Source organism: Anabrus simplex, chromosome 5 (genome assembly GCF_040414725.1).
Source record: "Anabrus simplex isolate iqAnaSimp1 chromosome 5, ASM4041472v1, whole genome shotgun sequence".
In the NCBI taxonomy this organism is placed as follows: domain Eukaryota; kingdom Metazoa; phylum Arthropoda; class Insecta; order Orthoptera; family Tettigoniidae; genus Anabrus; species Anabrus simplex.
In genome coordinates this window covers 350,285,724-350,309,297 of record NC_090269.1, presented here as the reverse complement: position 1 = coordinate 350,309,297, position 23,574 = coordinate 350,285,724, and the positions used below count along the sequence as shown (strand labels likewise).

General features: G+C 44.4%; 1 protein-coding gene across 1 annotated transcript in view; it reads right to left on the bottom strand.

The window, feature by feature from the left end:
• Window positions 1–15,019, bottom strand: part of LOC136874095 (leucine-rich repeat-containing protein 15) — a 101,312-nt gene extending 86,293 nt beyond the window's left edge. Inside the window, exon 1 of the mRNA XM_068227656.1 lies at window positions 14,883–15,019. The gene's annotated coding sequence lies outside the window, so the exon portion shown is untranslated. The remainder of the gene's footprint in view (window positions 1–14,882) is intronic.
• Between the last annotated feature and the right edge of the window lie 8,555 nt (window positions 15,020–23,574).

Below are 23,574 nucleotides of genomic sequence, written 5' to 3'. Positions count from 1 at the left end.
GTCCATATGTCCGACTCGTTGGCTGAATGGTCAGCGTACTGGCCTTCGGTTCAGAGAGTCCCGGGTTTGATTCTCGGCCGGGTCGTTGATTTTAACCTTCATTGCTTAATTCCAGTGGCCCGGGGGCTGGGTGTTTGTGTTGTCCCCAACATCCCTGCAACTCACACACCACACATAACACTGTCCTCCACCACAATAACACGCAGTTACCTGCATTTGGCAGATGCCGCCCACCCTCATCGGAGGGTCTGCCTTACAAAGCCTGCACTCGGCTAGAAATAGCCACACGAAATGTATTTATTTAACCTGTCCATATACTTTGGTGTATTTCATAGTTAGATACTTTTGTATTTGGTATTGACCCTATTCGAACGCACCACGCGCTTCTAGCCCTGAGCTACGCCGAAATTAGTACAGGATACGGTACAGTACGAGGACTGGAATGGGGTTAACTCAGCCTCGGGAAGTCAGGTGAAGAGAGGGAGGGGGAGTCGAATCACACTTCAGGCAGCCTCCAAGTAGTTTTCCGTGGTTTCCCCGCTTCTCCAGGCAAATGCCGGGATGGTACCTAACTTAAGGCCACGGCCACTTCCTTCCCTATTCTTTGTCTACCCCTTCCAATCTTCCCATCTCCAAACAAGGCTTCTCTTCTATATAACAGGTGAGGTCGAATGGGTGACGTAGTAGTCCTCCTCCCCAGTTGTATCACCTACCAGATGTCTCACGCGCCAAGACATTGCCCTTGAGGCAGTGGAGGTGGGATCCCTCGCTCAGACCAAGGGAAAACTAACACACGACGGTAAATTGACTACATAATAATAATAATAATAATAATAATAATAATAATAATAACAATGATTAAAATGTTCACCGCTGTGGTGTAGTGGTTAGTGTGATTAGCTGCCACTCCCCGAGACCCAGGTTCTATTTCAGGCTCTGCCACGAAATTTGAAATATGGTACAGGTACGAGGGATGGAACAGGGTCCACTCAGTCCCGGGAAGTCAACTGAGTAGAGGGAGTTTGATCCCCTTCTCAGCCACAATCGAAGCGGTTTTCCGTTGTTTCCCACTTCTCCTCCAGGCAAATGCCGGGATGGTTCCCAACAAAAAGCCATGGCCGCTTCCTTCCCTCTTCCTTATCTACCCCATCCAATCTCCCCATCCCCCTACAAGGCCTCTGTTCAGCACAGCAGGTGAGGCCACCTGGTCGAGGTACTGGTACTCCTTCCCTGTTGTATCCCCAAACCCAAAGTCTCACGCTGCAGGACACTGCCCGTGAGGCGGTAGAGGTGAGATCCCTCGCGGAATCCGAGGGAAAGTCCAAACCTGGAGGGTAAACGGATTAAGAAAGAAAGAAGAGAGAATAATAATTATAATAATTTTACCGGAGGTACACTGCACGCCTTCTAGAAGGCTATCTGTGCTGTGAATCCTAAACTATGTATCTGAAGGTACTTGATCCATTAATCTCGGTCTATCGATCTATCGGTCTATGTGCCCCCTCGGCAAGAGGACGGACAATTACGTTTAAGGGAATTTTCATTTTTGAATGTTGGTTAACCTTAAGTGTATGTAGATTGTTCTTTATGTTATAAGGTTATCAGCACTTCTACGGCTTCCTTCTTCCTTAACTTATTAACCAATCAGGAACTTTTTGCGTATATTTCTCTAGTCGATTAAAATGGGGGGTGGGGGTATACAGGTATTTTGCCTAGCTCAAGAGAGTTCTGGAACCTTCCTCTCTGAGTTCCTATAAAAGCTGGGAGCTTCGGTGTCGTATTGTCATCTTCATCGCCCCGGTCTAATGTGTGTATACGACGTATTCACGAGGCAGGGGCAGACTTGTCGTCATGGGAAGGCCCAACTACTCAAGGTAATGGCAGATATCTTTTAATATGTGATAGCTCCAGGCAGATAACTTGAGAGGAAGGTTTCAAATTTCTTTCTTATTGTAAAATTCTAAGGAAACTGTTTAAATGTAAATTTTCGGCAAATCTGAGGACTTCGTTCAAATCCCTGCTTGGAAACATATAATTTAAGGGAACATAAAGTGTTCACCCTGTGTTGATTCCCCCTCAACTTGGCTTGGGGTGACTAAGATGTTCTAAATCTATAAATTCTTCACACTGTTTTGGAACTTAATATTTCACATCTAGTCACCCCTCTACAGTATAGGCTTAGCCTCTACAACTTCGGGCCATAAGCCCATTTAGGATTTTAAGTGTTTTCAAAAGAAGTGCAAGTGTTTCGTCTCCTAGCATTTTGTTCATGGCCGATCGCCTTAAAACTTTTATTTTGTACATTAAGGTCATTTAGAATGGGAACTCACTGCCCCTGTTTAAATTGTCATTATTGATAGACGAGTGTGTACCTGACTGTCGAACTGAAATGACAGTAAAAACCGTTTTTGAAATTCATCTGTTGTAAAATTTGGCAAGAAACCTGTGCCACCGAGGGGCTGGACTGTAGAAAATTTTGGAGCCTAGTCTCCTAGAAAGTAAGTGGTTGGAGCAAATATGCTCTTGTAATAGTGTACCCTTCAGTGCACCAATGCTCATTCCTTATAAACTCTTATGTTGATAATCTTCCCTATTGTACCTGATTTTTGACCTTAAGTCATTGTTATTGTGGGAGTTGACGAGCTCATCTTATATAATTGTCATTCATACAAATTTTGTAACTAACAAAATTGAAAATCAAGAAAGAAAAAGGAAAGAACAAATTCAGTGTTTTAACTTATGCTCTGATCACTTCACTGTCCACGCATTCCCCCAGCACCTTCTTACACCTCTGCGTTCCACGGAATCCCCGGACTAATAATAATAATAATAATAATAATAATAATAATAATAATAATAATAATAATAATCGTCATCATAATAAATTCAACATAGTATGAAATGGTAGTTTATCTACCCAACAACCACGGAAAGTGATCTTTACGTTACCAGTGATAAGTTCACGTTACTCATTTCGAAATTCCGGCATCTCACTCGCAACGTAAAATATCAATTTCCGTGGCAGTTGTGTAAATAACTATTTGATACCTTCGTAAATTGGCCATTTACAAACAATTCTTCGAAGTCCTAATAATTTCCCTCCCTTTGAGCTTCAGTGGTAGAGTGTCGGCTGTCGCACCCTAAGATACCGGTTTCAAACCCGGCAGGGATGACCGGATTTATCAGTTCGACATTCCATATCGTATGAAGTCGGCATGTAAAATATCTCTGGGGACATATTTGTTGATTCCCTGCTAAAATGAATCAGAACTCAGCCTTACGTCGTCCAAGAAAATTTTGGTTTAATCTGCTCTTTGATGCAGTAAATGTGAACGTAGAAATTGACGAGCAAGCAGTCAAGATGGTGTCAATCAAAATGCTTGCACATCATTGCTGAGGCTACATCATTATTATTATTATTATTATTATTATTATTATTATTATTATTATTATTATTATTATTATTATTATCAGTGATTCCTAAAGTGAGTTGCAGATCATGGATATACTATTTACTCCGACTCCGAGAGGCATCAGGGGGAACTGAATAGGAAGAAGATAAGGAGAACATTATTGCAAAATAAGACGACGATATCGCAGAAGAGAGGTTATCATTTATTTTGCAATCTCCCTCACCCCTTGTTCCAAGGTACAAACTATCATTAAGTACTTGTGATTCAATCAGACGTATACACTGCCAAGGCTATTTGTGTATTATTCTCGCCATCCGAAAACAACGTTTGTTAGATCCCAAATTACATGAGTTATCTCAAAGATCCTTACTATTTCAAAATCTCGGAATTGACTAGGGTTTATAGGAAGACCGAGACAGCGACTTTACACTCCCGTAAAATATTGTGACCGTATCGTCACATTGAATATTTATTCGGAAATATTTATATGTGGGAAGTATCAAAGCCTGGAGCTTCTTTGTTAGTATGGGGGCTCGATTGCATCATGTTGCGTAACATCTTCGCCAGCCCGGCGCCTATCCTGGCTTATAAAATCCCCGAACTGAGCGCGCGTGAAGAGGGAAGACAAAAAAGAGTATAATTCTGCTGTCTCCACCCCTCAAACAAATGCCGACTCACAGTAGAGCCAACGTGAGGAAGTGATTTTTGAAGTACTTTCGGGATAATAACGCTTAAATTAATCATGAAGCATATGTCGAAGTCACAGCAAGAATAATGGAGCATTAACAAAATTATAAATCAAAATAAAAACATATTATTTATGAAATTAATAAAATCAAAGAAATTACGTAAGATGCTCTGGCGTTATAACGCTAGCTGTGAACCAGACACCCAACAGGGGTTCCCCGTTAGACTCTTGATTTCGACGACCGAATTACTATTAAACCACTGATCGTTTTGTGCTCCAATTTACATCTAGTATTATTGATTGGTGAGCCACACAATTTGCCGCATCGCTGATTTCCAGAAACTTAATGTATCTGGAGATCTCAAAATAATGGTGGGGAGGCGTTCCTCTGTCCATTCCCCACTCTATGTGAGACTATATATGCTCGCACTTCTGAGGGTGGCTAGGGAGTCGACAGTCAGTCTATGAAGTAACCAGACGCTTGGTTTGCGGTTGGAATTAGCTCGTTCTTTGTATAGAAGATGTTGATATAAACGGGAGTGCAAATGTGTATAATTTCTCGCATGAAATGTCAGTAGAGAACTTAACTGAGTGATAGTGCCGTATGAATTACAGATCGGTCGCGACGTGGCACGTAATTACGTGAATTACGTCGTATAATCGCGAAACTGTGACGCTATGATATGCCGAATATCGGACGGAGAAAACTATTCTTCAATTAATCTCCCGCAGTAGAGAGAGAGAGTCGGTGGAGTGTGATAGTAATTTTGAAACTTTGTGAAGGCTAACATGTAAAAAAAAAAGGTAGCACGAATGTCCGTCATATAATATAAACAGAATTCCAGTGCCAAGTTATCGTGCTGAATGACGGCGTAACTGTAGAAGTACAGAGAAACGGACGTACGAGACGGGGTTTTGAAATAAATATAGGATACCGATATCACGTTAATTCAGAATCATAAACTATTGCAGTGACGACACCGTGTGCTTCTGTACTAGCTATGTTTGACTGAGGGAGTCTAGCTGCGTCCAGCCTAAAATTAATAAATATGCAACTTTCTTTCTGTAAGAGAACGGAATCATACCAATAAAAGGGGAATTTTGACTGTGACGTGTGCAGAAGAAGTCTGTGTGAAAATCAGTGTGAATAGTATCTTTCCAGTGTTCACGACTCCAAGACTATGGATTACCCAAGAATCATCGAGGGACGTCTGGAACCTGTGACCTCCCACCTCAACGCCATGGAGTAGACGCTTCAGGCGAGTCCCGTGCGGGCTCCGTCTATAGATTACGGACCAAAGCTGTGAGTACCAAGTTATGACTTTGTAGTGCTAATATTCCCTTTAAAATTGGAAAAAGATGTCAGGATATAGTTAAGATAATTTATCGTATTCGAATAGTGAGATTAGTTCGCTTAGAGTGGTCAGTACGATCCCTTTTTATTTAACTACTTGAGGTTATTCTGGAAGGAAACAAATTAGGGTAATTGCATGTCTTTTGGGCCCATTTTATTTTGTTGCATGTGCATGTTTTGGGGTATTTGTATTTCCGAGTGCCGTCAGAGGAAAAGGGGGGAGAGAGTATTGAATTTTGCTGAGGTAACGAAGTAGCCTTCCTCTGAGGGACTATTCAAGATGAGACAGGATAATGACGGTAGGGTTTTCGCCAACTGCCTTTGAACAGTATTTTAATGTGGGAAAGTCACAGCACTCTTTTACTAATGTAAAGTAGTAGATTTTGTTGCATGGTAGGTTAAGTCGTAGCTGTATCTAGATGAGTGCGAAGAATTCATTGTGCCCAAGTTCGAATATCCACCCCCAAACACTATCTAGGCCCCTGTATATATTTTGTTTGTTTGTGGTTGTTTGGTATTTTAATTTTATTTAAGTTAATTTATTTGGTTGGATATTAAATGCCGATTTAATGAACGTAGTATCAATTTATATCAGGTGCACATTTCTCATTTCTTTGGCCTGAGATAATAGGAAACTTTTAGCTTGTGAGCTTGTGAAATTGTGGTTAGATTCTGCAGTGAAAGGAACAATGTTTGAACTCAGGACTTCTGTAAACTTGAGGAAAGATGAAGTGATATAGTGGCATGATTTTGAGGGATATTTATAGGATTAATGAACGCCCGAGCTAATTTTAGCATGTTTATAAGTGCCCTGTACTATTGCGTGAATATAATGAGCCGATGACCATGCATTGAGAGTGCGTTAATGCGTGGAGATTTTTGGTTTCAAGAAGGTTATTGTCCCATCGAGAGGGCGGTACCGAGAGATTTACGACTGGCGACCCTAGGGTTGTAGCTTCTTGTGAGAAAGACAGCTGAGCCGGGACCTCTATGCCGATTGACGAAGAAATAAATGTTTCCCAGACACTGTGTTCTTTTGTCGGAAGAAGACGTATTTTACTTGATTATCACATTCGCAACAAGCTATGTCGAAATTAATGTACGAACATTTAATGGTTACCCCGTAAAAATGCGGTAGACAGGGTTTGTTTTTCAGGAGACCTGACATGGAAGGAACCGAGGTCACTACTTCGAACCTTGGGGCACAATGAGAATTGTTAGTCACACGGCGGCGGATTATAATAGAGCAGAAATGCAGCCATTATTTGTATTCTATATGTTTTTCCTTTTCAGGTGGTAGAAGTGTGTGAACGTGATATTTAGATAAATTGTAATTTATTGGAGCTAGAGTTCGTGAAAATTCATTGATAGTTTGGTTTAAGTGAAGGGCTTCGACACTTATGACGTGTACAGTTAGTTCATCAAGTGAGGTGGTTTGTAGTCACCAGAATTATGTTCATTTTTATTATTTGTGGGAATAAGTTGTAATTCCGTAGAATTTGCTTCTTGTGTTTCTAATTTTGTATATATTTTTAATATATATAATTTATAGTGCCATGTTTAATTTAGGCGGCCACTCTAAGACTATCTCAGAGTAAACCAGTATTTTCTTTTGAATATGTAAATTGCGAGTCAATGCCGGGGAATATTTCGCATTCGCAAGGTCGTAGCTTATTAATATAAATAGTCAAGTGTTTTAATTATGATATTGTTTGTCGTACTCAACAGCTGAAATGTAATAAAGGGCCGATGAACATCGAAACCAATTATACGATGTGAAACTTTAGGAAGGGAACCCAACCTTCTCCGATTTGTTTGTATGGAAATGAAGTATCACTCAAGAGCTTAATTTTTAAATGTGTGATTTGTTCTACCATTAAAATCGATGTCGTAATTTCAGTAGTCCACATAGGGACACTGGTGAAGATGTGGATCGAAAAAGTCTACTTGAGTGACAGCACGGACCTGATTTCCCGTTGCTTTATTGAGTGTCAAATGTATTTCTTTGAAATTTAATCATCAAGGTTGTATAAAGTATGTTGCAACGAGAGATAATTAAATCTTAGGCCTATACTTGCCGATATTAACATCCTGACCTCTTCCGTTAATTTTATGCCTATAAGTTAGATATAAGTTGGTTCTAGTTCGTATCCGCGGACGCACCATGCCCTTGAGAGGCTTGTGCTCATATGTTGGAACGGAAGGGTAGCGGAAGACCTCGCTATGCTGTATTGGGCATTTGTCATCTCATGTGTTCGGATTAGTTATTAAAATGAAAATGAGGCGATATTTGTCACTAGGGAGAAAAGATCCCTTGACTGTTATTTTCTGTAGCGCGTGGCCCCATGGGTAAAGACCCGATAGGCGTAAATTTATGTTGTCACATGGTCCCATGAGCTATGGGAGATGATGGGAAAGGTTCCAATATGAATGACCAAACTGAATAGAAGTATACACTGACTGACAGAGCAAATGCAACACCAAGAAGGAGTGGTTCGAAAGGGATGAAAGTTGGGGAAAAAACAGAGACGGCACGGACGAATAATTGATGTTTATTTCAAACCGATATGCGGGTTACACAATGCGCACGGCATCGACTCAGTAGGATGTAGGACCACCGCGAGCGGCGATGCACGCAGAAACACGTCGAGGTACAGAGTCAATAAGAGTGCGGATGGTGTCCTGAGGGATGGTTCTCCATTCTCTGTCAACCATTTGCCACAGTTGGTCGTCCGTACGAGGCTGGGGCAGAGTTTGCAAACGGCGTCCAATGAGATCCCACACGTGTTCGATTGGTGAGAGATCCGGAGAGTACGCTGGCCACGGAAGCATCTGTACACCTCGTAGAGCTTGTTGGGAGATGCGAGCAGTGTGTGGGCGGGCATTATCCTGCTGAAACAGAGCATTGCGCAGCCCCTGAAGGTACGGGAGTGCCACCGGCCGCAGCACATGCTGCACGTAGCGGTGGGCATTTAACGTGCCTTGAATACGCACTAGAGGTAACGTGGAATCATACGCAATAGCGCCCCAAACCATGATGCCGCGTTGTCTAGCGGTAGGGCGCTCCACAGTTACTGACGGATTTGACCTTTCTCCACGCCGATGCCACACTCGTCTGCGGTGACTATCACTGACAGAACAGAAGCGTGACTCATCGGAGAACACGACGTTCCGCCATTCCCTCATCCAAGTCGCTCTAGCCCGGCACCATGCCAGGCGTGCACGTCTATGCTGTGGAGTCAATGGTAGTCTTCTGAGCGGACGCCGGGAGTGCAGGCCTCCTTCAACCAATCGACGGGAAATTGTTCTGGTCGATATTGGAACAGCCAGGGTGTCTTGCACATGCTGAAGAATGGCGGTTGACGTGGCGTGCGGGGCTGCCACCGCTTGGCGGCGGATGCGCCGATCCTCGCGTGCTGACGTCACTCGGGCTGCGCCTGGACCCCTCGCACGTGCCACATGTCCCTGCGCCAACCATCTTCGCCACAGGCGCTGCACCGTGGACACATCCCTATGGGTATCGGCTGCGATTTGACGAAGCGACCAACCTGCCCTTCTCAGCCCGATCACCATACCCCTCGTAAAGTCGTCTGTCTGCTGGAAATGCCTCCGTTGACGGCGGCCTGGCATTCTTAGCTATACACGTGTCCTGTGGCACACGACAACACGTTCTACAATGACTGTTGGCTGAGAAATCACAGTACGAAGTGGGCCATTCGCCAACGCCGTGTCCCATTTATCGTTCGCTACGTGCGCAGCACAGCGGCGCATTTCACATCATGAGCATACCTCAGTGACGTCAGTCTACCCTGCAATTGGCATAAAGTTCTGACCACTCCTTCTTGGTGTTGCATTTCCTCTGTCAGTCAGTGTACATACCTTAGGGGAGACCTACTTCTAAAACTATTTTCTAATGTACCAGTTTTCCTTTTCTTTTTTACGGATAAAGTTTCTTTAGCAACGAAAAGATGGGAAAGGGCTAAGATTAGGAAGGCAGCAGCCATGATCTGTATTAAGGTACAGCGCTGCATATGCCTAGTGTAAAACATGGGAACAACGGAAATCATATTCAGGGTTCGTGACAGTTCAATTCGATACCATCATCTTCCGAATTCAAGTCCACAATTATATGGCCCCAAGTAGGCTGCCAGTTTTACGTGGAATACGAAACATAGTGACGAGGCCTTTCCTTATAAGATCCCCACATACATTGTGCAGGATTCATACCGCAGTCGCCTTGGCCAGAAACCAGCTGCAACATCTGTAGGCTCTGATACATCAAAATGACCAACCTCGGTGCCCGAAGTAACGTGACAAGAACGTTCCAATCTCAAAGAGTACCCTAATTAAATAGATGCTACCCTCTAATCTATAACGTTGCGGGATCGATTTTTGCACAATATGACAGCTCTTAAGACTGTTAAAGTGTAAATAATCTGTGGAGTAGATCTACTTATTTATTAAATAGCAATATTTTAGGGCAAATCTCCGCCATTTCATTATCTCGAGAGCAGACGCGCGAATGTTATAAATTATTAATTATAATAATAAAATATTAATAATAACATGGGCATATGGGACAAATTCACAGGTATCCTTTGTTCAGTGCCTTGGAGAAAAAATTATTCCTTCGGGATTAGACACTTTGGCCAACACAGAAAGGGCCTCAAAACTTCAGAGGGAATTCAGATTGACATGGGATCACTAAACTAAAGGAGTAATGTCACGTAATGCTAAATTGAAACATTACAAAACAGTTATCCTACCGGAAGCTCTATGTGCACCAGAAAACTTTACTTCAGGTTGTCATTCTAAAACTGCAGATATTGTAAGACAAGAACGTAAGATGCTTAGGAAAATTTCCGACCCCATACGAGAAAATGAAATCTGGATCCAAAGGTGAACTGCAGAACTCTATAGTCACACAGATAGTTTCACCAATACTGTACAGAAGATACATTTGAATTTTTGGATTAATTTTTAGGATGGATAATAATAGGCACAGAAGAAGGTTATTCAATGCAATAAACTCCCAAAACAGGAGAATAAATTGACTGGAGGAAACAACAGGTGACCTGTATGAACTGAACTTCGGGCAAGACAATATGGGAACTTCAGTACTTCAGTAAATAAACACATTGACGGTGAAAACTAGCAGCAGGACTGGTACAAAGTGGTCAGAAGAACAGAAGAGGCAACACGGTGAGTTCATAAAGAGATTTTGGAAGTGTAGAAAGGCGAATGTCACCAAGCCAATGAACAAGTTCCAACGAGCTTTTTGAATGGGAAAAACGAAATGATAATAAGAATTGTACCGCGAGGTACACCCGCCCCGTTCATTCAGATGAAGCGCCTTGAAGTATGCCATCTGATATATGAAGGTCGCAACACTAGCGCAAGAAATTGGGACTTTTCTCTACAGAAGTCTCTACCAAAAAGACTTATGTTATGCCCTCTAGTGTGGAGAGGAACTATTAAAATCCTAAAGTACTTTTTTTATTTTCGGGTTTACTACACTGAGTTGATCATCCTTTGTTTTTTGTATGTTAAAGTTGTCAATGCTTCGATCTCCTCCCGCCAACTTTGGATGCTGGCCAATAGAAAATTTTGTATACCGGTACTCGTACATATTTTGTAACCAATCAAATCTGTCTTGTGGCTATTTAACTACCCAATGAAAATTGGGGATGTGTTGGGCTTTAGCCCAGAGCTCTCTAGAACCTTCCTCTCGGGTATAAAACCTGCCACATTTTTCGACCAGGTTGTCGTATTGATCATCCAGTCTACTGATTGTGTACTAATAGAGAAGGCGGAGGGCATCACGCCATCATCGAGTTTTCCAGTTGATTAAGATAATGGCAGACACCTTTAAACTATGTGATAGCCTCTGAAAGCTAGCTCGAGGGGAAGGTTTCCGATCTTTAATTATGCAACCTTCAATTTCCGAACATGTAAATTTCTAATGTAAATTTAAAATTAGCCGAAAAGAACTTAGTTCAAATTGGGGAATAGAGAGTGTGATACCCTCTCGTATTCCATCTCAACTTGATTTTGAGGTGACTATGACTTTGTAACCGTTTCATATTTCTATAACATAACTTTCCTCCATCTAGTCACCTCATTAGTGTAGGATTATTACTTCGGGCCAGAAGCCCAAATAGGGCTTTAATTTTTAATTGCGAATTTCAAGGAGTGTAAGTGTCCGCCTCCACTTCATTTTGATTTTTGGGCCAGTAACGTTAACCTGTTGGGGTTTTTTTCCTCACAAAGGCCCGGTAGATTGGGTATTCGATACCCCTGTGGAATTCTATTTCATTCTGTGTAAATATGTTAGACTGTTGAACTTTTAAGACAGTAGAAACTGTTTGAATTGTAAATGTACGTTGTGCCGTTGATAGGTCTGGACATGTTGTTGAAAATGTAAATTTTATAGAGAGAAGGTGTTAATGTAAATGTTGAACGATGCCTTTGGAAGGCTGTAATGGTGTAATGTTCGGAGAATAGTCTCCTAGACTCCTAGATAATCTTGTGGAGCTAAAGGTGCTCTTGAAACATTGTATATGTTGAATACCATGTAGAGAAATTGGGAGGTTCGTCTCCATGACTGGTTTTGAAGGAGCCGCGGCGCCCAGGGAATGTATTATTAGGGACCTCAAAGCTCACAGTTGTTAATTACTTGTTATTCGATTTTCTAAAATTGTCATTCCAATCTTATGATCTTTTGTACCTGAATTTTGTAAAGTCTTATTTTTTTTAAGGAAAAGAAAAAAAGATACCTTAGAAAGAAATTTAACCATAATTTTAAAGTTTTAAATCAATCTTCTGATTGCCCTTTCGTGACCCATTCATGCACGCGCCTTCTCTCACCTCTGTGACCCACAAAACACGGTAATAATAATAATAATAATAATAATAATAATAATAATAATAATAATAATAATAATAATAATTTCATTAAGTCCCATTAACTTTAACACAAATTGTACAACCCCATCAACAGGTCTCTGTAAAAATATTTGTGAGGAAAGTTGACAAGGTTCATGAAAAATTGTGAAATAGTTGAGACTTTTGCGAAAATTTCCGAAATATCTCACTATCTCAATTTAAAGAAAATCCGAACCTACCGAAAAAGAAGACAAGTAGGAAGAATGAGTCAAAGAATCAGGCAACCCGAGGATGTCCAAGACTAGGCGCAAGAGTACATTTTTTTTTACAAGTTGCTTTACGTTGCACCGACACAGATAGGTCTTATGGCGACGATGGGAAAGAAAAGACTAGTAGTGGGAATGAATCGACCGTAGCCACAATTAAGGTACAGCCCCAGCATTTTCCTCGTGTGAAAATGGGAGAACACGATATCTTCAGGGCTGCCGACAGTGAGGTTCGAACCCACCTTCTAACAAATGCGAGCTGATAAGTACTTGACCCAAATCCAGCGGCCACTTGCTCAATAGGTGTAAGACAGCCTTTGAACTGTACAACATAAGAAAGCCGAAGCGGCCGAACGCTACAAGCCGCAACCGACTAGGTCTTAACTTATTGCCCCCGGTCTAGCCTATGAAGACAGATGAGCTCGAAAGCATCCAGAATATATAAGCGAGTCGTTGGAGATCAGACATAATGTGATTTCACAATATTCACCAGAGGAGAGTTCTGTCAGAAACACATGTCTTTAAATCTTAATTCTGAGCATTCACTTCATTCTTACACCCACGTGACGTATTCTACGCTCAAAACACCTGTTGCTGTGGCTTCGATACAGCCACACACATTATTCTTTCTTTCTTTCTTTCTTTCTTTCTTTCTTAATCTGTTTACCCTCCAGGATTGGTTTTTCCCTCAGACTCAGCGAGGTATTGCACCTCTACCGTCTCAAGGTCAGTGTCCTGGAACGTGAGACTTTGGATCGGGGATACAACTGCGGAGTAGGACGAGTAACTCTCCCAGGCGACCTCAACTGCTATGCCGAACAGGGGCCTTGTGGGGCGGGGGGATGGGAAGATTGGAAGGGATAGACAAGGAAGAGGGAAGGAAGCGGCCGTGGCCTTAAGTTAGGTACCATCCCGGCATTTGCGTGTAGGATAAGTGGGAAACCACGGAAAACCACTTCGAGGATGGCTGAAGTGGGAATCGAACCCACCTCTACTCAGCTGACCTCCCGTGGCTGAGTGGACCCCGTTCCAGCCGTCATACCACTTTTCAAATTTTTGTGGCAGAGCCGGGAATCGAACCCGGGCCTCCGGGGATGAAGCTAATCGCGCTAACCTCTACACCTTCGGTCACAGGGGTCCCGGGTTCGATTCCCGGCAGGGTCGGGAATTTTAACCATCATTGGTTAATTTCGCTGTGTCGTCTTCATCATCATTCCATCCTCATTACGCCGCGCAGGTCGAACATGTCCTCGGACACTCCCGGCACTAAAAGCCATACGCCATTTCATTATTATTATTATTATTATTATTATTATTATTATTATTATTATTATTATTATTATTATTATTATTATTATTATTATTATTATTATTATTATTATTATTATTATTATTATTATTACAAAAGCTACATGCGTATCAAGAAGGACAATCGGTCTTAAACACCCGTCCGAAGCCTGAAAGGAGCCATGATGGTTTCAGCGACCACACCAATGGAAATGAAAATCCACAGCCTGTTTCCAGTCATTTGACCGGGTCTGGAATGTAATGAATAAAGCCCTTATCTAGCGGCGAGGACAGGAAACGGGCCGGCTGCCGAAACCTGTCACACTCCTGTGGGGCAATAATAAATGACTGACAGATGAAATGAAATGTTAATGGAGAGTGTTGCTGGAATGAAGGCTGACAGGGAAAACCCGAGTACCCGGAGAAATACCTGTCCGCCTCCGCTTTGTCCAGCACAAATCACACATGAAATGACCGGGATTTGAACCAGGGAACCCAGCGATAAATGAAATGGCGTATGGCTTTTAGTGCCGGGAGTGTCCGAAGACAAGTTCGGCTCGCCAGGTGCAGGTCTTTCTATTCGACACCCGTAGGTGACCTGCGCGTCGTGATGAGGATGAAATGATGATGAAGACAGCACATACATTGGAATTAACCAATTAAGGTTAAAATCCCCGACCCAGCCGGGAATCGAACCCGGGCCCTCTGAACCGAAGGCCAGTACGCTGACCGTTCAACCCAGCGGTGAGAGGCCGGCGCGCTGCCACCTGAGCTACGGAGGCTTTTTCAGCGAACACACCAATACCTGGGAAAAATTGAACATCTCTACAAAATCCCTGTCCCTACTCAGCGATCAAACCGACGTCCAAGCACTACGTATACAGTCTAAATCCTCATGTCTCAGACTACTCAAACATTGCTACGTAATATGAATCTTCAGCGGCTCTGAACACTCATGCTGGTAGGCAAGCGATAGAACTTGAACTCACCTCGAAGACAGACAGACACTGATCTCCTCCTCCGAGATGCGTGTACAAACTGCAGGAGATATAATAGGTCAGGACTTATATGCTGGAGATGATGACCCTCCGTCACGTGAACCACAATGAGACTTCATAGAATCGGCTACTGATACCACACAAGAGGAAGTAGTAGCTATTACAGCATATTAGTGGAGCTTGCGAAACGAGGAAGGTCGCAAGTAAATTCCCGTTAGGGTAATCTTAAACTTTTTCTGAGCCAAAGGACAGTTTCCTAACACAGTAGTAGTCAAGCTTTTTGATTGGCGTACCCCCGAATTCCGATTGGTTTACCTTTGTACCCCCGAGGTACGAGTATATTGCGGTTATACTTCATCTTAATCTGTTTACCCTCCAGGGTTGGCTTTTCCCTCGGACTCAGCGAGGGACCCCACCTCTACCGCCTCAAGGGCAGTGTCCTGGAGCTTCAGACTGTAAGTCGGGGGATACAAATGAGGAGGATGGCCATTACCTCGCCCAGGCGGCCTCACTTGCTATGCTGAATAGGGGCCTTACGAGGAGATGGGGAGATTGTAAGGGATAGACACGGAAGAGGGAAGGAAGCGGCCGTGGCCTTAAGTTAGGTACCATCCCGGCATTTGCCTGGAGGAGAAGTGGGAAATCACGGAAAACCACTTAGAGGATGGCTGAGGTGGGAATCGAACCCACCTCTACTCAGTTGACCTCCCGAGGCTGAGTGGACCCGTTCCAGCTCTCGTACCACTTTTCAAATTTTGTGACAGAGCCGGGAATCGAATCCGGGGCTCCGGGGTACCAGCTAACCACACTAACTACTACACCACAGAGGTGGACATTGCGGTTATACCAGACATTATAAATTATTGCTCTGGATGCCAGATAATATTCATTATAAACATTATCATCATCAATCATCTTCCTTCTTCCGCATCTTATCCCGCTTGCTCTGTCCCTGCATGCACTGAGAAAGGAATTCAGGGATTCAAGGTCGCATGTGCTTCCTGGCACCAGGGCATTTTCGATTGAAAATCCCACCCCAGCAGCACCAAGAATCAAACCATGGTGATCGGGATGACAGGCTAGCAGCTAAGCCGCAACACCACCCTGTTCCTCAACAACAACAATAATGTATTGTACATACGCCGTCGTTGTGTGAAGGAAACCTCGTAACTCCTTCGGAGTACAGTTTGCAGAAGAAGCCCAAAAGTGAGTGGCCAGCAATGGCCGGAGAAATGTTCCTGGGATTTGCATTGCTTAACGACAGCCCAATTGTTTGACCACCGGAGTTTTCTGTTCTCTTCTCAGACAACGCGGCAAATCTTCTACAAGACAGATGGAGAAGCGTGGTCTTCTCGTGAGAAGACACGGAAGAGGGAAGGAAGCGGCCGTGGCCTTAAGGTACGTACCATCCCGGCATTTGCCTGGAGGAGAAGTGGGAAACCACGGAAAACCACTTAGAGGATGGCTGAGGTGGAAATCGAACCCACCTCTACTCACTTGACCTCCCGAGGCTGAGTGGTTTGCATCGCCTAGCAACGATGCAACTACTATTGTACTACATACAGTGCTACAGAAAAACACTGAAGTGAGTGAGTGGATTTCGAAAAAATAAACTTGAAAGAGCGATGTAGCATAACTAAGCATTTTTACGTACTTATATGAATAGTTTGCAAATGGGACTTGGTGTAGTGGTAGACAAAAAACGAAATAAAAACACGAATTTATTGAAAATGAGTAGGCTCAACTCTTTTCTTGAACAGCTCACTGGTAACAGTTAAAAGCTATAATAAATTTTCATACCCCTTGAGACGACCCAGCGTATACCCCTAGTGGCAGGCGTACCACACTTTGAAAACCACATTATTTTGCCCTTTAAACAAGTATCAGTCCGCCTCTGTGGTGTAGTGGTTAGTGTGATTACCTGCCACCCCCGGAGGCCCGGGTTCGATTCCTGGCTCTGCCACGAAATTTGAAAAGTGGTACGACGGCTGGAACGAGGTACACTCAGCCTCAGGAGGTCAACTGAGTAGAGGCGGATTCGATTCCCTCCTCAGCCATCCAGGAAGTGGTTTTCCGTGGTTTCCCACTTCTCCTCCGGGCAAATGCCGGGATGGTACCTAACTTAAGGCCACGGCCGCTTCCTTCCCTCTTCCGTGTCTATCCCTTACAATCTCCCCATCTCCCCGTAAGGCCGCTATTCAGCATAGCAAGTGAGGCCGCCTGGGCGAGGTAATGGCCTTTCCCCCGGACACAGCGAGGGATCCCACCTCTACCGCCTCAAGGGCAGTGTCCTGGAGATTCAGACTCTTGGTCGGGGATACAACTGGGGATAATGACCAGTACCTCGCCCAGGCGGCCTCACCTGCTATGCTGAACAGGGGCCTTGTGGAGGGATGGGAAGATCGGAAGGGATAGGCAAGGAAGAGGGAAGGAAGCGGCCGTGGCCTTATGTTAGGTACCATCCCGGCATTCGCCTGGAGGAGAAGTGGGAAACCACGGAAAACCACTTCCAGGATGGCTGAGGTGGGAATCGAACCCACCTCTACTCAGTTGACCTCCCGAGGCTGAGTGGACCCCGTTCCAGCCCTCATACCACTTTTCAAATTTCGTGGCAGAGCCGGGAATCGAACCCAGGCCTCCGGGGGTGGCAGCTAATCACGCTAACCACTACACCACAGAGGCAGACATTTTAATTCTTCTTCTTCTTCTTCTTCTTCTTCTTCTTCTTCTTCTTATTATTATTATTATTATTATTATTATTATTATTATTATTATTATTATTATTATTATTATTATTTGTAATGATTTGGGCTATGCAGTAGGCTACTACAGCATTCAGACATTTCATACTAGAGGGGAAGCTATTTTTAATGGCCAAAATGCAATGAAAAACGCGATGACTATCTCGTCACGCATAATTTATTTAAAGCAACACATACATTTATTCTCAGCTAATGCTCTGTTTAACAAGTGAGAACGGAGCAAGCTCTCGCTGAAGGAAACCTACACATACTGAATAACATCATAAAATTGTCGCAGTTCAGAAATACGGAAAAGCGACTCATTTATTACCCCAATTAAGATTTTGGGGAGCATATTGGATAAAATCTGCATTTGGTACTAGTTCCTTTATTCTTGTTTGCTCCAGGCAAATGCCGGGATGGTATCTAACTTAAAACCACGGCCGTCTCCTTCCCTCTTGCTTGTCTATCCCTTCCAATCTTCTCATCCCTCAAAAAGGTCCTTGTTCAGGATAGCAGGTGAGGCCGCCTGAGCGATGTACTGTTCATCCTCCCCAATGTCTCACGCTCCAGGACACTGCCCTTGAGGCGGTAGAGGTGGGATGCCTCACTGAGTCCGAGGGAAAAACCAACCCTGAAGGGTAAGCAGATTAAGAAGAAAAGAAGAAGAAGAAGAAGAAGAAGAAGAAGAAGAAAAGAACCCCACGGGACAAAATTCCACCACCTCGACGTCTCTGAAAGCTGTCAAAAGTAGTTAGTAGGACGTAAAAACAATAACATTATTATAAATATATTTCCATTTCCGGCGTACTTCTGAAATTTAATTCTCGACTATTGTGTTTCTCTTCCACGCGTAGTAAGAAACACAAGCGTGTAGGTAACAATGACTAACATCCTGAGGTTTAGTTTTCGTTTTTTACTTGCCCCTTGTCAACTTCGAATAGCACCTACACGCCTGTTTCACCCTTCACTGTAATCATCAAAAATCCAGCACAGTTCACAGTATACGCCATCTAACTGTCCGCCTCCATAGTGTAACGTCTAGTGTTGTAAGCTGACGTCCTCGGAGGCCCGGGTTCGATTCGCGATACTGTCAGAAATTTAAGAATGGCAGGAGGGCTGGTAAGTGGTTGAAATGGTATGTGCAGCTCTCCTCCATTGTGGGATGTGCCTGAAAAGAGCTGCATCACATCGGGATGAGGACACGAATTTACTTTACCATCTAACTGTAGAAATACCACAACCAAATCCTATCCAACTTTTGACTATTTTTTAAGTTATAATAATCTGTGTTAAACCTTCAGCTTGTTATCGTGTCCTTCGGAACTGGTCCACTTGCTCTACAGAGTTTTGAATCAAGTATACGTATTTTGTTTCATTGTTAACAGGCTCCTTGAAAATCCCTCTGTCTTTTGAAGGAATATGTCAGATTTATGAACACTTATTTTAGAATCTTGTGTTTCAACATTATTGATATTTGAACCTTTTAAATAATTTTCGTTTACTGCTTCCTCTACAACTTTGTTCGGTCCGGGTTAAGGTTCATCTTGAATAGTTTATGATGGAACAATTCTTTTGAAAAGCGGGTCGATTTTTTTAAATTTATTAGTGAACTCTTTCTTATATTATTTTCGCTTTTCTATGCACCACTTAAATGCTTGTATTTCAGTTAATTACCCATAATTAATTACATCACATAATAGCATTAAAATTAAAGATTGAAAGAGTCGCCGCTGGGGCTGTACCTTAATTAAGGTAACGGCCGCTTCCTTCCAACTCTTGGCCCTTTCCTGTCCCATCGTCGCCATAAGATACTTTTGCATCGAGAAAGAAGACACAGTTGAAAAGCACTGCACAAGAAAAATTGATCTCCACTTTCCACCGAACGATAACTTGTTTTCATCTTGTGCATGGATGCAGTACCGACAGACCTTTAAGAACCTCATCCATGGAGTCTGCTTTATTCTGACGACGTTTTGCTGGGTAGTGAGACCTGAGAATGGCTGTAGAGACTGGTCCATGAATGGAAAACCAGCTTTGATGACTGCGGATCAGCCTGACCAAGACAGAATACTTGGAGTGTAATGAGCAAACGGTTGGTACAATTGCAGTTGATGTTACCCCGCTTGTCATGACTTCTGACTTCCATTACCTCGGTTACCGTATAACATCCAATTGTAATACTCCCCTGGATGCTCGAGCTCGTGTCAGTGCCTCTTGGAAGAAGTGGTGCGAACTCGCAGTTGTCCTTTGAAACCGGAAGATCCCCCCCCCCCCCCCCGTGCCACAGTCAGGTCAATCGCATGATAATCCACCCAGTGGTATCATATGGGCCCGAATGCTGGTCAGGAACGAAGCATGATGAGAGATGCTTCACGCAGTCGAGGAGCGTATGATGAAGTAGTCCATGGGAGTGACACAACTTGATCATATCAGAAAAGAAGCCGTGCGAAATTGCCTACCTTCTGAATCACCTCCATTCTTGACAAGATGAGTTGAGAGAGGTTGCGCTAAAGGTGGGCCGGCACAAGGTTGCACTTGGCAGTTGTAATTCATGTTGGCACCGCTACAAAAATGAAATGAAGAACGTCACCCGTCAATCAGAATCATCAACCTACTACTTTTATATCTGATACAGTTACACATTTTATTCATGTTAATTCGTATTTAATTCCGTATAGTGCTTATAATCTTTTATTTGCTTACACAAATATGAGCATTTAAAAGATATTATAAGGTTTAAAAGAGCCACAAAATAAATACGAACTATTTTCAGTTGATTGTTCTTGGCAATATTGGTAGTATAGTGGTGCCATCTATAACTAGTTTGACTACCGTATTGAAGTGTTGCCGTTTCGTCTGTCGCCGCTAGCACGTGGTCGGGTGTGATCCACGCGTTTATGAAAGTTTTGTTTTCTTTGTGAGACAATTGTGAAATTTTATTTTAATGAATGCAGTGCGACGTCACGGAAACGCCAACATAGGTAGTTATGAACCGTGAAGTGATGATCCTTTGCGCCGTGGAGTGGCCCTTAATAGTCAGGCATTGGAATTAGTGCGGAGAACTCGTGAGTTTTACAAGAGGGAGAGGAAATTCGTACGCTTGTATAGCCGTTTCTCTGTTCCTGCAGATCAAGTTGTGGGACGCATATGTCAAAAATTAGGGCTTTCAAAGCGTAATGTTATTCAGACAAGTGTTCGCCTCCAAGAACACAAGGAGAAAGGGAGTGGGGAACATAGCAGTAGCGGAAACGAGGCTGATAGTAGGGACTTGTTTCACAACACTCCGGGATAAAAACGAATTAAGCTATCTCCTGTAACAGCAATTAATTCTTTCCATTCTGATGCAATACAAAGATACGGGTACGACTATTACAGCTCAAAGTCCCTTCTGTCATTTTTGGCGTTAAATCATTTTGACATACGATTTAAGAAAATTAGTGTTTCATCAACAACTGTTAACATTAACAAATGTTAGACTGCGTATTAAAGTTAACATCAGCCATTTCCAATGTTAAATGGCTGACATTAGCATTTAGCAACCTGTTCCAAAATGGCGGCTGTGAATCTCACTTTCGATGAGGAATTGCTCTATTTAGATCTTTTACAAAACAATCCTGATCGAAGTAGTTCAGCGACGGAATGACTTTGAAAATTTGACGGATGCGGAATTTCTTCATAGATACAGGTTATCGAAAATAGTAGTTGCTAAGGTTGTTGACGAAATTCAAGTGAGGTTGGAATATCCTACGAAGAGAAACTTACCTCTTTCTCCAATGTTGCAGGTACTAATAATATTACGATTTTTTGCTACTGGTTATTTTCACATAATGGTCGGAGACAATGCTGGAATTTCTAAAGCCACTGTTAGTAAAGTTGTTTGTCGAGTGTCTGCAGCAATAGCATCCATGAGAAGGGGAGGAATATAGCATTCCCTTCAGAAGAAGAGCGTCAGCAAGGACGAGCTGACTGCTGAAGTGGAAGGACGTACGTGCCTCTCGCTGCGCTTTCTCTCTCCTTGCCAGACGCTCTGTACTTTTCAAGTATCAGCCAGGCACTTGTACTTATTAGTATACCTTCGAAGGAGCATTGTCTGAGCTGTAGCACTTTTCAGTGCTCGCTCGCTCTTCTGTTTCAGGATTTCTTACAGGAGGACCAGGATGGAGAAGCCGACCCTACCAGTGAGACTGGTCGACTACGACTACGAGGGAGCCGTCGAGAAGCTACTAGACGCGATCGACACGGTGGCTGTCCCCAGCTATGAACGCCCGGGGCTGGTGGTGGGGGAGGCCGACCACCAGGGGACGCTCCACGTATTCGACAACCTGAATGCGACTGCGGAGTACATCGGAGAGCCTCTCCTGCCGATCATCGGCATTGTGGTTACTACCTGGGCGATCATCATTCTCCCTAACGACGCAGCCAGCTTCAAGGTCTACGAGGAGCGCGCGTCTCAGCAGTTCCAGGTTGCCCGGCTACCAGGACTCAGGGAGCACCTGGACGTCTCGGGCTACCAGGAGGCAACCACGCAGACGGAGCCAAGGACCGAGGACGACGGCGACGCTCCCGAGCGCCGCGACTGCGCGACCCCAGCTGGAAAGCGGTACTTTACGAAGTACACGCAGACCAACACGGCCGCCAACCAGGATCGCCGACCACCTACAAAGGCGAAGTGGTCGCAGACGCAGGCCTACCAGGAGGGGCCTGTAACCCGGGCGCAAACCAGGAGGGCGCCCGTGATGGTGGATGGCAGCACGGCAGTGGACAAGGACGCCCCTTGGCGTGCCGAGGCCGCCGTCCAGGCCCTGCCCGTCAACATGTCGTTCGAGATGCAGACCTCGATGTGCGTCCCACAGGACAGGGAACGCAGTCGAGTGTTAGCACTGACCGACGCCGCCGCCGCCAGCCAGGAGGAAGAAGCAGATGGCAACGCAGCGGAACCACCAGTCACACCGGGGTCACCAGGCCGGGAGGAGGGCCTCCAGGACGAGGCCTCCTCCCCAGCCGAGAAGCAGCCCCAGGGAAGAAGAAGAAGAAGATGACGCGGCCGCACCAGGAAGCAGAAGGCGACGCTGGCTCATCAGGAGAGGACCGCCCAGCCGCAACCCAAGACTGCTCCCAGGACAGCAGCCGACCGTGGAACCAACCAGGAGAGGACCTCAGCGGGTAGCGGCAGTTGAGAGTAAAACGTCCCCCTCAGCAGCTCTTGCAGTGTTTCCGCTGTCTGAGGTGGGGCCACCGTCAGTTCAGCTGTGGGCTCGAGGTGCAACCGCTGTGGTGGTGATCACCACTACACGGCCTGCGCAACACTTAGGGAGGCGCCGGTGTGCGCCAACTGCTCGTGGGGCCACCCGGCCTCCCATCGCAGTTGCCCTATCTACCGGGCCATGGCGCGGGCAGAGAGGAAGGAGGCCTGGCGCCATGACCCACCCCCTTCCAGGAGGCCCCCGCCTCGGCGGGCTTGGCCTCATTCTCCGGGATCGGAGACTGGGTACGAGGTACCCCAAGGAGGTGGAGTCGTGCGACAGGCCCTAGTGGTACTTGACGCATTGCTTCGCAGCCGGCAAGGACCGTGCTAAGCCACAGCAGTGCCCAGACGGACTGATCCCCAGACGATGGAATGGCGAGGAATTGGTTTATGTTTCGTGCATGTTACCTGTTCCTAACTAACACAACCTCTGGTCTTTTTCCAGCCCACATCCTTTCATGTGCTATCAAAAGATGTCAGGTTTTACATGTAGGCTCTTTCTTCTTTCTGCCTATGTGGTTTTTCCCTGACCCTTCAATACCACACCTTAACACTATCCAACCAACACAAACTTTGCCGTGGTTGCGAGTCTGACTCGGAAACCGGCAGATACTCCTTGTATCACTTCCCACTCTACCCAGCTATCTCTTTTCTTCTTAGAATCTAATAGCATGCCGGAGGCCATGTAGATTGA